We start from the raw sequence: 13,476 nt of genomic DNA, 5'->3' as shown, positions 1-13,476 counted from the left end.
ACACCTTTTACTGGTCTGCAGAGCTTAACTCTAAGGTTACTGATACACAGTATAATCTAGAAGGACTTTGAAGCATCTGAACTAGCTCTTGAGATTAACTTTAGGAGTGGAAGACAGTCACATTAACAGTATTTTGGATCAGTTAGCCCTGATAAAAAGCAGGGTCTGTCCTATAAGATGCCAGCTAGGTACCTTTCTCTCTCTACCAGTAATCTCAACACCCTTGAGAGGAGAAAGAAGCAGGCAAATGTCCCCGGCACAGGGTCACAAGGCAAAGATAATGCTGATGCTCCTCAAATCTCTTGGTGAATGATCCCTCTGGCAAATGTAACTCCCTTTCTCTCACTGAAAATTCTGTTTTCACTGAAAACTCTGTTCACTGAAAACTCTGTAAACAGCAACTCTGTTCTGGGACTTCTCTAGAGAAAGAAAAAAACATTGCCATATGGAGTTGAGGAGAGGGTGAATAAAAAGAGAAGCATAGGGTCCTTGGAGAACAGAGGTTGTGCAAATAACACAAGTCGTGGTTGAGAAGAGAAACATGGCAGGTGAGATAGGGAAAGGAGGAGTACAACATTTCAAAAAGATCACAATAACAGACAAAAATGTTAGCATTGGTATATAGTAACACTTAATACAACATGTATATTGCAAAACCCCTACACCATCACAAATAGCATCACAGCATGGCATCAGGCCATGTACACACACTAACACTTCGGAATCTCATTCCCATTAGCTTTCATAGGAATTATGCATCTGACTAGGTAACTTTTTACCTCCATGCATACCCCATGAGCCTGCACTGAAGTACAGATTAATTGGGACAGTGTCTGTCCAGAGGATGCTAGGTATGGGGAAAAAAGAGCATCAGTGCATCTGGGAGCTGCTAGCTCCAAACTCCTGCTGTGTCTCAAACATACGATAGCTTTCAAAGTTGGTTTTGTCTTTTCTGCAGGCCTATTCCCTAATGGTATCACCAACTGCATGTTCCAGCTTGCATTAAGCAGCACCCTATTCACAAGAAGTAATTTTGCAAGAAATTGAGGTGGTTTCAGCATATTTCAAGGTATTAAAATCGGTTTAGCAAGTATCAAACACTGAGGTAAAGTAGATAATAGGCATTAATCACCCAAGTAAATCCATTAGTCAGTTGCACAGCATTCATGGCTGTTCCTGCACCTACAGTATCGATGAAGTCAGAATGAAACATCAGCCTTCTCCAACTTGCTATAGCAAATTCATGTTCCTTGAGCGAAATAAAAAATTTCAGCCCCATGATCTCCTCCTTTATTTTTGCTAATTACTTTGGTACAGAGATTTCAAAACCATTTTTATGCCGCAATAAAAATGTAATGGCTCATCTAGCCTGCAGAGGCATAATTAGTACAAATATATTTGCAATGCAGATAATGATTCTGAATAGCATGTTTCCACGGGCAAAAGCTAAAAGGAGAAAGCAAACTGAGGACTGTCACCTGACTGCCAGTTTTCTAAAACAATGCTCCTTCCAAGAAGATCAACACCACTGCCTAAAAGCTAATGTGCCTAAAAGTAGGTGTCTCAGGCACCACTTAATATTTGATCTTTCCTCATATTATCAGTTGAAGTTGTGTCTTTCCAGAGAGTTGGGGTTTTTTTCCTATCTTGTCAATTTTGCTGTAAGCAAAGAGCATTAGATAAAGGATCGCTAAATAAACATCTTTCACTCTGGAAAGTCAAATTGCAGTCAGCTGTTCACCACTATGGAAACGGTTGTTCAATACTTGTGCATATTTAATGCATAGCATATCTAGATTGATAGATAGACACCTCCACAAAATGAGATGTGGATTTATATGTTTGTAATTAATTTACATATACAAGTGGATTTATCAATGCCATTCTGTGCTACTGCAGGCAGTCTCCTTAGTTTCCTAAAATGACAAAGAAAGTTCCATACATGGAAAATAGATCCATGTTCTTAAAATTCCCTATTTAAACTATCCCTGTTCATGAAATGCAAGAGGTAAAGCTGAGGAAGAAGGAAAGACCAAATTAAAACAAAAAATATTGCTTTTTCTTTTTTAAGTTATGGGAGGAAAAAAACCCTACAAAATATGGAAAACAGACTAGTCTTAATGAAGAAAGTGTTCTGGAAGTTTAAATTTCTACTTATAATTAAAATGTAGAGGATGAAGGGATTCTGAGGGGTCAGGACGGGTATTTCTATCAAGCCAGTTAATGTCAGTTTGCATTTCTCTTAGTCACAATGTCCAGACAGATTTTACCTGAAAAAGACCACAGCAACCATCTGAAGAACAGCTTGTCTCTGCTGCAGAGACCTGATGCACAGTTGCCGACAGCACTGCATGTATGTACCTCAGCACACACCAATTCAGAAGGCAAATGTTGCCTTTTCTGCTCCAAGTGGTCAAAGGTAAGAACATCAGAAAAGCAAACTCTCGTGTAATACCTTTGCCCTTGACGAGCAGCTGGAAGTTTGAGGCGCTTCCAGAGCTCTCTCCTCCTGTGAGGTGAAACCAGAGCTCAGGAGACAGGACACCCATCATGTCCATCACTGTCTAGCAAACAGACATGAGCCCATTTCCTGACACCGCACACAGGTGGCCTGTTGCAAAGCCCCCCAGCACCACACCTCTGCCAACCACCTGCCTTGGAGCCATGGCCTTGGGGGCACTAGGACACAGGAAGTGGGGAGCAGCAGTTTGCATTGCTTCCACATGGCCCCCATCTGCCCCCACCTGATCCTGCAGCACCCCTCACCAGTGCTGGCCAATTGCACCAGGGCAGCACTGGGAACCACACTGGGGCCTGGCCCGAGTTACACATAACCATCTGCAGCCAGCCTATTTTCCTGACAAATCAGTCTTCTGATCCTACCCACGACTCTGCCCCACACACTGCTGTAGCAGCACAACTTCTAGGGGCATCTAGGGAGTGTGGAAAAAAGAAAGAACGCAGGAAAATGCCTGAAAACAGGAGGTACTTAGGCCATCCCCATTGTCAAAATAAGTAACATTGTAAGTAATTAGTTTAAAGCCCCTTCTCGAGGATTTAACACATCTGAATCCCTGAAATCTGACCCTTACTCCTTCTCCTCCATTAATCCCTGTTTCCAAGAAATCTAGAAGTCTAAGCTTACTAACCATATTTTGAAAACTCTTCTCTCACTTGCAGTGAGGGTTAAGTAATCACCCTCACATCAACTCTCTCTCAGTCACACAAAGCCATCCCCAATACCATGCCAGATGGGTTAACTGGTTGGGGTGACTAATTCATGTTTGAAATAATTGATCTTGTGAGATTCTTTTGGTACTTCCTCTTCTGTCTCAAGCAAGAACTCAAACTTTTGAAAACACACAGAGAGATAGACAGCAAGCAAAGAAGCAAACAAAAAGGAAAAAGAAAATGGACAAACAATAAACTTGTTTGAGTCTGAAATGAAAATGGGTTAGTTTCCAGGTCTTGTCTGGCTTTAATCCTGGGTGATGTGTTTGCCTGAACCAATCTGTCCACTGTCAGCAAACAAATGGCAGTAAACAAACACTTCAATATTCTTCTCTTAAGCTATTTCATATGTCCCAGCTTTTTCACTGCCTATTTGCAATGATTTGGTTTTCTTCCTAGATTGAAGAATGTGATGACAGTCAGTGCAAGAAAGCTGTACAATAGTTAATATTGTGCAAGCTCTAGAATGGTGAGAACGCTGTTGTCAGTAAACATGGTCATTTCCCTAAAATGTATTTATCCAGTTATTAGACTCACTTAGTCCTTGCTTGTGTGGACTACTGGAATTACAGAATGCTAAATCTTCAAAATGTTCATTTAACTTTATTGACAAAATAGAAAAAATGAAGCTGAATACCTCAGGATCAGATGGGCAGTCTTGTATGAAGAGCACATTCCCTAGAGAGCAAATGGAAGATCTTAGCTATCACATACAGCTTCGTAAACCATTAAGGGGACAGAGCACTGTCTGTTCACAGTTAAGTCAACAGCAAAACCTCACTGGCATAAGAATCAGCACCAACATGAGAGCTGATCTGAAACGCATGTCCAGACTCTAGTAAGCTACCTTGACACTATGGTTCACCCATAAGTACTTCACTAGCAGTATTTGCCTCCTGAAAAATGAAGGCAACTTTTACTAATATACTTGCAAGGAAGGTAAACCAGAAAGTCTACCTCGTAAAAGCTCTCTTTCCTTCCCACCCACTCGGAAGCGGATTTTTTCCGCTTCTTGTCTCTGTCTCATTTCTAAGTCAAACTCCTAGCAGCTGTTTATTGAAGACCTAAGTGGTGATTCTGGCTGGCTGGTGGCAGCTTTTTTCTTTCAAAATAACAGACAAAGAAGGATACACAATAAGAAAGATTTCTTCACAATTTCCAACACAGCGGATGAGTAATTCCAAAGGTACCAAGAATTTCTTCCATTTGCAGTATTGCTGCCTTCTGCTTTATTTAGAGGCTATGACAAAGAGCTAACTTAAGAGGTATCAACAGTGCTATACCACACAGCATGATCTCCTTTGCAAAGGGAAAGGATGCAATTACCAGCTGTCACTTATAAAAGTCTATTGCACGTTATTCTTTTGCAATGGAGATTTCTGAATCCATTTCAATAGTTTATCAAGATAAAACAAGGTAAACAAAACAAGATAAAACCCAAACAACTCCTCCTGTAATTTATTCAAATGTTTAAACACTCTTTAAAAGATAACTTAGTTTGCTGCTGAGTGACAAGCAGATGGTATATAATAACCATACACACAGGCTTTGCTAACTTTAAGGCTTTGATTTAAAACTCAGAGAAGATTCCAGAAGAAACAGCAAACTGCAACTTGCCACAAGTAAACTGCACTCTTGAAAGCACACTGCATTTGCCATAGCAATGGTGAGATCAGAAAGTGTTCATGGTGAATCTCTGTGCTACATGAAAATGTACAGTCTATGTAAAGCTTATATCCCAGAGATCTGAATTCAGTTTTGATATGCTGTTGATTTTGCTCACTTTTGCAAACATTTGGTAGAACTGCTGTTATTTACTTAATCTCTACTGCAGACCCAATACCAGCTGCAGATAAATCAACAAGGACATTCTAGTTATTCTGGCATGCCTTCTGTTAGCTCTTATAAAAGAGATTTCCATTCTTGCATGCCTAGGAATAAAAGTTCCATCAATCAAAATCATTCATCAGTTTTGTAATACCCCTCTGCCTGACCTTTACTGCCTCATGCAGCAAGCAACCTGCTGTGTCTTCTTCTGTAAAGATGAAGCCTATTCATTTAATCCATCAAATAGAAAAGGAGAAGTTGTTTTGGTCAAATTCATGCTGTGGTAGCTGACTGAACCCCAGGATCTACATCACCTTAAAACTCTTACCTTCCAGTATGCAACAGGGGCAATATTGTAGTAATCAGACAAGCAGGCAGCTGACAGCTGCATTTAAACAGAGTGGGCCTGATCATCTTTAGGCCAATGTTGTAATGAGAAAGAAAGAATTATTTTTAAATTACATCCCTTAGATGATCATCCCTTATGATACAGCTTTTCAAGAACACTTACATAAATATTCTCCTTTAGGATGGGCAGCATAGGTTTTATTTTTCATTAGCCTACACCATCAGAAAACTTGGAGTTGGATATAATATAAAAGAAGAATTAAAATGGATTGAGTGATTTCAAGTATGTCTTTGGTGATTTAATCATACTGCAAAACTACTGCTGAGAGAAGGCTGATTCTATGTGGCCCTAATACAGAGACTTCTCTGATCTGAGCTTTAATCATACTTAAACAGTATCTGAAAGAGATTCTCTGTTAGAAGTAATCCTTTCACACCTTGACTCACATTTTTCCTCAACCAACAGGAGACACTTAATAGATTAAACTATTAAATATTACTCTAGTCCAGACCTGGATCATTAATCCCCAAGACAACATTTTTAATTAAGACAGCCTTAAATGACCTGTTTTTCAATGCTCATTATCTGATACATCTATTTGGTTTAACTTCTTGTTCTAGTCATGGAACTTGTTAAAATTAGGTGCCATAGCAGCAACTAAATGATAGATTATGACAAACCCTGGAATTTTATAGCTTTGCCTTTTTCCCAAACCTCTTGACCTTATTTTCCTAAATCCAGCCTGACCAAGAATCTCTTTAAATTATCAAATTGTTAACATATCACAGATTTTTGTATTAGTGGCATGAAACTACTGAAAAATATATCATGAGAAAAGCAAAGGCTATCACAGATGGGGAAGTAGTGGCAGGAACTGGAAACAAGAACTAGAAAGGAACTTGTTTGAGTTTTAAGACTGGGAAAGAAGATTCACCCCTTCAGTATTCATTCTGAAGAAGTTCAGATTGCTTTGTATGTGATGAGGAATATTAATTTCCTCATTTCCCACCCCAAACTAATTTACACCACATGTCTTTCCCCAAAAACTTGCAACTACAGCAAGGGGGAATAGAGTGAGATCAGATTTTATTTTACTGTATATGACTCTGCAGTAATATATACATACCAGTTTGTGCTAATTACTTCAAATATTCACTGACATCTATTCAGAGCTGACCATCTAGCACCCAATATCACGGAAAACAATCTCACGTCTCATTCTTCTAAAAACTTTCATGAATGTTGCTTTTCTCTGTTAATTTTACACCTTTTTTTCTGCTCTTCTAGATCCTTAGTAGACACTAACACGTTACAATATGGCTCAGCCTCAGATAGACTCCCAGGCACTGCACCAGGAACCGTTAACTGTAACAAAACATGATCTCATTCTGCTTTTTTCTTACTGCTTAGCCAGTGCCTCATCTCATGCTCTCTCTCCCAGTTAAATGAAAAATAAGACCCTGTGAGCAGTTTTGTCAAAGGCTTTTTGAAACATGATCTCTCCATAAAAGTTGCTGCAAAGATGCAGACTACACTAAACAGAAGAGGGATCAGAAGACCAACTGCCTGGGCATGACTCATTTTCTGCCACACATGTAAGCTATGCCTCGAGAAAGGCACTGAGACAGAGATCAAGATGCCTGTGATAAAATGGGGTCTGTAGTTTAATGATTGGCTCCAAGTAAGCTCCAAGCTTCACCACTCTGAAAAGGAATTGTTTGTGCAAATCGTTATGCTGGCTCCCAGCAGACCCTCCTTGTCTAAGTCATTAAGACTCTCCCTCTTACCGCTATTAGTCACGCTGAGTACTAATATTATTCATTATTACTCATAGTTTACTCCTTAAATAACCTCATTAATTTCAGTGAGAAATTTGCAGTAGGAGGTATTAGACAATCTATGCATTTATATATGCATGTGTGTCTAATTAAAAGCTATCAAATGAGACGACTGAGTTTCTATTGCTGGCTAAGCTGATCTTACTGGATCAGCTAAACTCTGGATACAGAAGTGAAAGTGTTTGTGGCTGCTGCTAAAGACGTGCTAAGTCAAGCTTTCAAAATTACCTGTGGCAAAATCAGTCTTTACAGCAATTTTCATGAGGATACTGCAAAGTTATACCAGCCTTTCAGCTCTGGGCTCTACTGTATAAAAGAGGCTTGGAAAGGGGCAGTTGCCTGTCCCTCAGTACTCCCAAACAGCATATTAGTAACAAGGTTGGGAAGCAGATTTAGAACAAAACACACAGAGGTTTGTACCTCACAGACCACTCTTCCTGTTTTTTTGTGGATGCCACTGACATTGAAAATATTTGTCTTCTGCAGATCTTCCTGCTTCCAAAGCTAGGGAGAAGAGCAAGTCAATTAACCATTCATTGTAAGATCAAACTGTGCTTTATGTCCCTCTGAAGGCACCCTGTGTTAAGAACATCTGGGAGCAAAGGGCTCCCAGACTCTACTTAAAGAAGTGAAGAGCTCATGAGAGCATCTCAAATCATCCAGGTTGTAAACTACGTGAGTGTTGTTGCTTTTTATTTTTTTAAAAAGTAAAGTTCGTTTTCTCAGTGATTCCAGCACATTGCAAAACTTCATATATTACAACATTAATTCTTCAATTATATTTTTAAAGAGGGAAATTCTTGCGATAACTTTTTACAGAAATAAATCAGGACAGCAGTGCTATGGGAAGGAGGAGACTGGAAGGGGATGCTGTCTGAAAACAGGACAATGAGTCAGAAAAGCATGACTGGTGTCTGCTCCCTGATAATTTCCTTCAAATGTTAGAGGAATTCCTTCTATGGGTGAGAATTACAACTTTTTACTCTGTCCCATGTCTTTCCCTCACCCTCCCCCAAGCAAAGTTTACCAGCACAGCTACACAGTCATCACCCATCCTGTTTTCTCACCACTACCCACCTCATCCCTATGAAAGCCAGCTGGATCAGGCAATGCCTGTGAAGCCAGGCTCCTAATCCCATCAGGAGAGGGTGATAGCAATCTGAAAGCAGCAAGGCGGGACACTTTCTAAATACTACCACCCACAGGAAAAATTGTACTCAGCTGCCTACAGACTGTGCAAATCTGTTTGCTCTCCTGGCCTGGAAAAAGAGCACAAAAACAAGGACAGGATCAGTCTGTGCTGTTCGGTGACTAGGCCTTGGAGAAGCAGACCCAGTTTTTCCCCCAGCTGGGTGGAGCACACCTTGAATGCCAGCCCTGAGTATTGACTTTGCTTTGTCTCATGCACTAGACATGGTTCACATGTGTGGTTCCCACTTCAGCTTTGTCTGGAGCCAGGGTTAAACTTCATCTTCAAGGCAGAGCCACAAGCTGGTGTGACAGCTGGAAGTGAACTTAGTAGATCACAAAGAGCTGACAGCTCTTTTGCCACTAGATCCCGCTTACTGTGTTTCCATGTTCAACAAAGTCCTACTGTAAGGATGCACCTCATCTGCAAGGGCCCCTCTTCCACCCTCACAACCCTCTGCACCAAAAACCTTCCTCCCTCACAAGCCTGGCTGCAGCACATTTGAGAAACAATCAGGACGTAGCACCCTGGATGATACGATGCTGCCTGCTTCCTCAGGTAGTAAACATGAACCCTCCCTTGCAGCTGGGGACAATTTTAGTCACCACAAGCTCTTGAAAAATAACAGCCTATGCACTTCCCTCAGAACTGTTGTGTTGTGTTTTTCTCGGATACAGACACATACTGAGGCTGGGGAAGGAAACATTTATCTCCTCGTCCATGGTGGAGCCAGACTACAGGCAGGCACCATGTTATCCAAAGCAATTAATTAAGTGATCCTACCACTCACTGAGCTCTCAGATAATTCTTTTCTCTCAGATAGGCTTCTTCTTCACACATGAGGAGGAGTGGAGTTCTTCTCAGACTTGTAAATATTATCAGAGGTACATTAAACATATTGATTGCTGAGATGTGTTTCTAGACAAGGGCCAATGCCAACATGGACCACAGCTGCATACAACTCCACTGCTTCCTTCTAAGAGCTCAGTCATAATTCATAACCTCATAGGGATGGACCAAGGCTGACATACTTTAGCTTAAAAAAAATCAGCTCCAGGGCTGCCAGTCCTACCAGCATAAAACCTGAATCTGTCAGACAAAACCAGGAACTTCCATACCTGCAAAATTCAGGCCATATTATTAAGAATTCTGTAGGTTCCATTATGCCATTCCAGCCCTATCAGTCAGAAAAGTCTGAATTAATATATTTCTTTGTTTGAGAAATAGAGGAAACAGTAATTTACCTAACACATAAGAATGTAGTGAAGAAGTATTGGATAATGTCTCTCTCCCAGGTCATAAATCATCACAAAAGTACCTAGGAGTATTAGGACTTGAACTTTTTTTTAATAAAGAACATCATCATATTATCTGTCTTCTACATATACAGTCATGGCAATTCTCATGGATATGATAAAATGACCTGTTATAATCTTTTAAGAAACATGTTTCATATAGGGTGCAATGAACAAATATTTTTTAATGGAAAAAGAAAACAAAACACCAAACCCACTTAAAAACTATTTCAGTTTTGGTCATAAGGAATGCTGGGTCAGTCCTGTGCCCAGATACTGATAAGCAAATGGCAAATTGACTTCATTGACTTCAATGGGAGAGCAATAGGCCCTCGAGGCAATGTATTTTAAGTTACTGATATTCACAGGAATTTCCCTGCAAGCACAAATGTCATACAGTAACCACTGGGCAAGAATAAAATAGTGACATTATTACTAGTGCAGAATAATGGTTCATGACCTTTGCACTGTGCCCTATAGTGCAAATATCACTACATTTATTAAGATATTTCTTTTTCTTTGTGTCTGAGGGTATGGATCACAGCAGGCAATATTTTTATTTCTACTATGACCTTTGCAAAGCTCGCACAGCTAGATTATGTTATGGTAATGGTACAACCCAAAGGTCATGAAACATTATTCTGCCCTAGTAACTATTAGGGATGTGATGGGAGTTAGAAGAGGTATCTGTCCCTAGGGCCAGTTTTCCACCTCTGGAGACCTGGGTTCAATATTGGCCACAGCAGTCACACACTGGAGGCTGAGTCCTCGCTAACACTTCACCAGTTAACTGAAGGCTATGCTTTCTGACTTGGTGAAGTTCCCTCTCTCTTTGGATACTACTGAATCCTCCAGATAATAAAGTTAATATTGGAGGGATTGAGAGCCAATTTCCAAATGCAGAGGAAAATGCTGCCATCTCCTCAGGAACAGACAACATGAAGCTACAAAACCAGCTTTAAGGTAAGGAGAAGGCATTATCCTGGATAACAATGACAAAAAGAAGCTTCTAACTCAGCAGTGCTCAGCTTGTTGCCAGCAGGCTACACTTGTACTGTGATTGTCAAAACATTAGATTATGATGACAACAGTACTTATTGTGTTAGTCCATACTTTTCAAAATTACACAAAACCAGGACAGTGGATGCAAAGCATAGCAAAAAGAAAAAAGTTTTAAGAGCATTTCGTGTGAATTTGTATAGCAGATAGGAAAGTGAACAGCAACACTGGCTAATGGGTACGAGTGCCTGCAAAATATGTGTATTTTCATCAAAATGTCATTTAAGGACACAGGATGCAAAGAGACAAGGTGGGGGGGGAAGTAAAATCCAAGGCTCAAAATCATATGGAAGACAAAAAAAGCAGCAAGGAGACACTAAGGAAGCAGAAGCTGGTGCATCCACTGGTGAGTTCAAACTGCCTTGTTGATTCGCACACAAACAACACAAGGTGAAGTAGTTGCAGCTGAAAGAACAAGATTCCTAGGGATGACACACGAATTAGAAAACCATTCACCATTGTTTCAGAACACCCTTTTCTGGCACTGCCACAACATGTCACTTGAAACCAAAATGGCATTGAGGAGAATTACACAAACATGGGCATGTGGTTAACCCTGCTGGGGCTTGTTGCCGTGATGTAACCACCTGATTTTTTTCCTCAGTGTTTTGCATGCCAGGATTATACAATTTTTTTTACAATTTTTAGCCTCCAGGCTTTAATTATATTTGTGTTTTGCTGGTACGACAGTATTTTATGCTGTATAACTGTAACAGAACACCACCTTGTCATGTCTGTGCCACAGTGAGTGCATTGCATGGCTCTCCTCACATGAAGCTGACACTGAAAACATCTTAAATATTCCTACTGTGATAGAAACAGGGGAGAAGCACTGGGAGAAATGAACCAATGGCAATTTCACAACAATTTTAGAAAACAAGAGGAATGTGTTTGGGGACTAGAGTTCCATCTAGTTTTTTCTTTTTGTTCTTAAAAAAAAAAATAAACAAAAAAAACCCAAAACAAACAAACAAACAAAAAAAACCAAAAAAAAAAAAACCAACCCAAAAAAAAAAAGGACGTATTTTCCAAGGAAAATTACCACAGAATAAGTTTTGGTTTTTTGGTTTTTTGGTTTTTTGACAAGGATTGAACATGCCTGGTGAATGTTTCATTGGATTCTCTCAAAGTGAGCAAACAGGTTTTGTGGCACAAACCTGCCCTCTGCTGGAAGTACAAGAAAAGGATGCATTTTATGTTTTTTGTACACAAACAGCACTTCACATTGTATGTTATCTTTCTTGGAATGAAAATGAGCTGCTCTTTCAAACTCCAAATAATCCACTTTATTCAGTGCTACAGAACAACACCTCATCTACCAAGAGAACATTACTAATCCTGCATAAACCTAAGTCTATGAAGGAAGGCAAATGCTGGTACAGTGAACAGGAAGCACTGACACGATAACAATTTCTGTGTCTTCCTTTCCTCGTGAAACTCACCACTAAACAGCACATGTGCATCTCACCTCTGGGAATATTCAGTCTTCCTCTAATATTTTCACTCTCTATAAACTGTGAAAACCACATCTATCCTTGCTGTCTTTCCCACTCCTGTATATTACCGATTATTTTTTGCCTTAAAAAATGCCAAAAACCTGTTTCAACAGCTCCAGCAAATATTCTGTATTCCCATACACGAAGATGAATGCATATTAAATAGACCCTTAAGTCCCTTCAGCCTTATACAAACACATCACTTTTCGTTTAAATAGAATAACCTTGTTAAAACTCAGTCTCTGTGCAAATAAAGGACCAGCCAGCCCAAACAAATGAGAGTGACCAGTCTTTCCTCCCTACAAAGCTGCAGGTGTAGAATGTTTGTAAATATATGGTTTGTAGGTACCATCACTTACTGCAAAAGAAAAGCCCTATCTCTTGCAGCAGCCCCTCGCTCTCAGCTGAGTGCCAACCTGTGTGTCGCTCTTAAATCCTCCAGGTCATTAGCCCTGGATACTGCAGCTTGTCCAACCTAGGCACACTGCCAAAAGAAACTATTAATGGCATTAACTCAAAAAAACCCTTGTGCCAGGAGATGAACTTCAGGACCATTTACATTATAGCCTCTGTTTTTTCCTGGACTTTATGCCAATAAATAACTGTGCACAGGTGCTCCTGTACAAACACAGGGTTACTTGAAAGATTGTAGCTGCCATCACTGCACATGTCCCAAGACCTGCAAGTCTGTTCATCCATGTCTGAAGATGACTTTCCTGCAGATGTGATCTCTCATCTTGGTACTCCAACGGGGTAAGTGGGACTAGAAACATCAGTGGATCTAAGGTGATCAAACATGCTTTTAGCCACCTTCACAGTTTCACAGTGTGCCTGTATTCAGATTCTGCAACTTTCTGGGGATGGATAGCCCACCTCCCTGAGCAGCACTTACTGCTGTGCCATTATTCAGCCATGCTTTTACATCACCTGGCAGGAGTCTTCTTCACTGGTGTCCACTCACTCGCTGCTAGGCTGGCCTCCTCCAGAGCTGACTACAAGCTGTGCTCACACAGACCTGCAAAGTGCTCAGAGACACAGCTTAGTCCATGGCATCCCTGGCAGAGAAGTAAAAGTATAGAACAATTGCCTTGCTGGGACCAACAGATTCTCTGTGGTTTTTTGTTCCTGTGTAAGACAGGACCTCTCAGATTCTGCTGTGCTCCTTCCTGTTCCAGCTGTAGCCAGCATCCAT

The sequence above is a fragment of the Corvus brachyrhynchos genome, unplaced genomic scaffold (assembly GCF_000691975.1).
Source record: "Corvus brachyrhynchos isolate BGI_N302 unplaced genomic scaffold, ASM69197v1 scaffold53, whole genome shotgun sequence".
NCBI classification, from domain to species: domain Eukaryota; kingdom Metazoa; phylum Chordata; class Aves; order Passeriformes; family Corvidae; genus Corvus; species Corvus brachyrhynchos.
The sequence above is the reverse complement of the archived record's forward strand: the minus strand, read 5'-3'. Positions refer to the sequence as shown.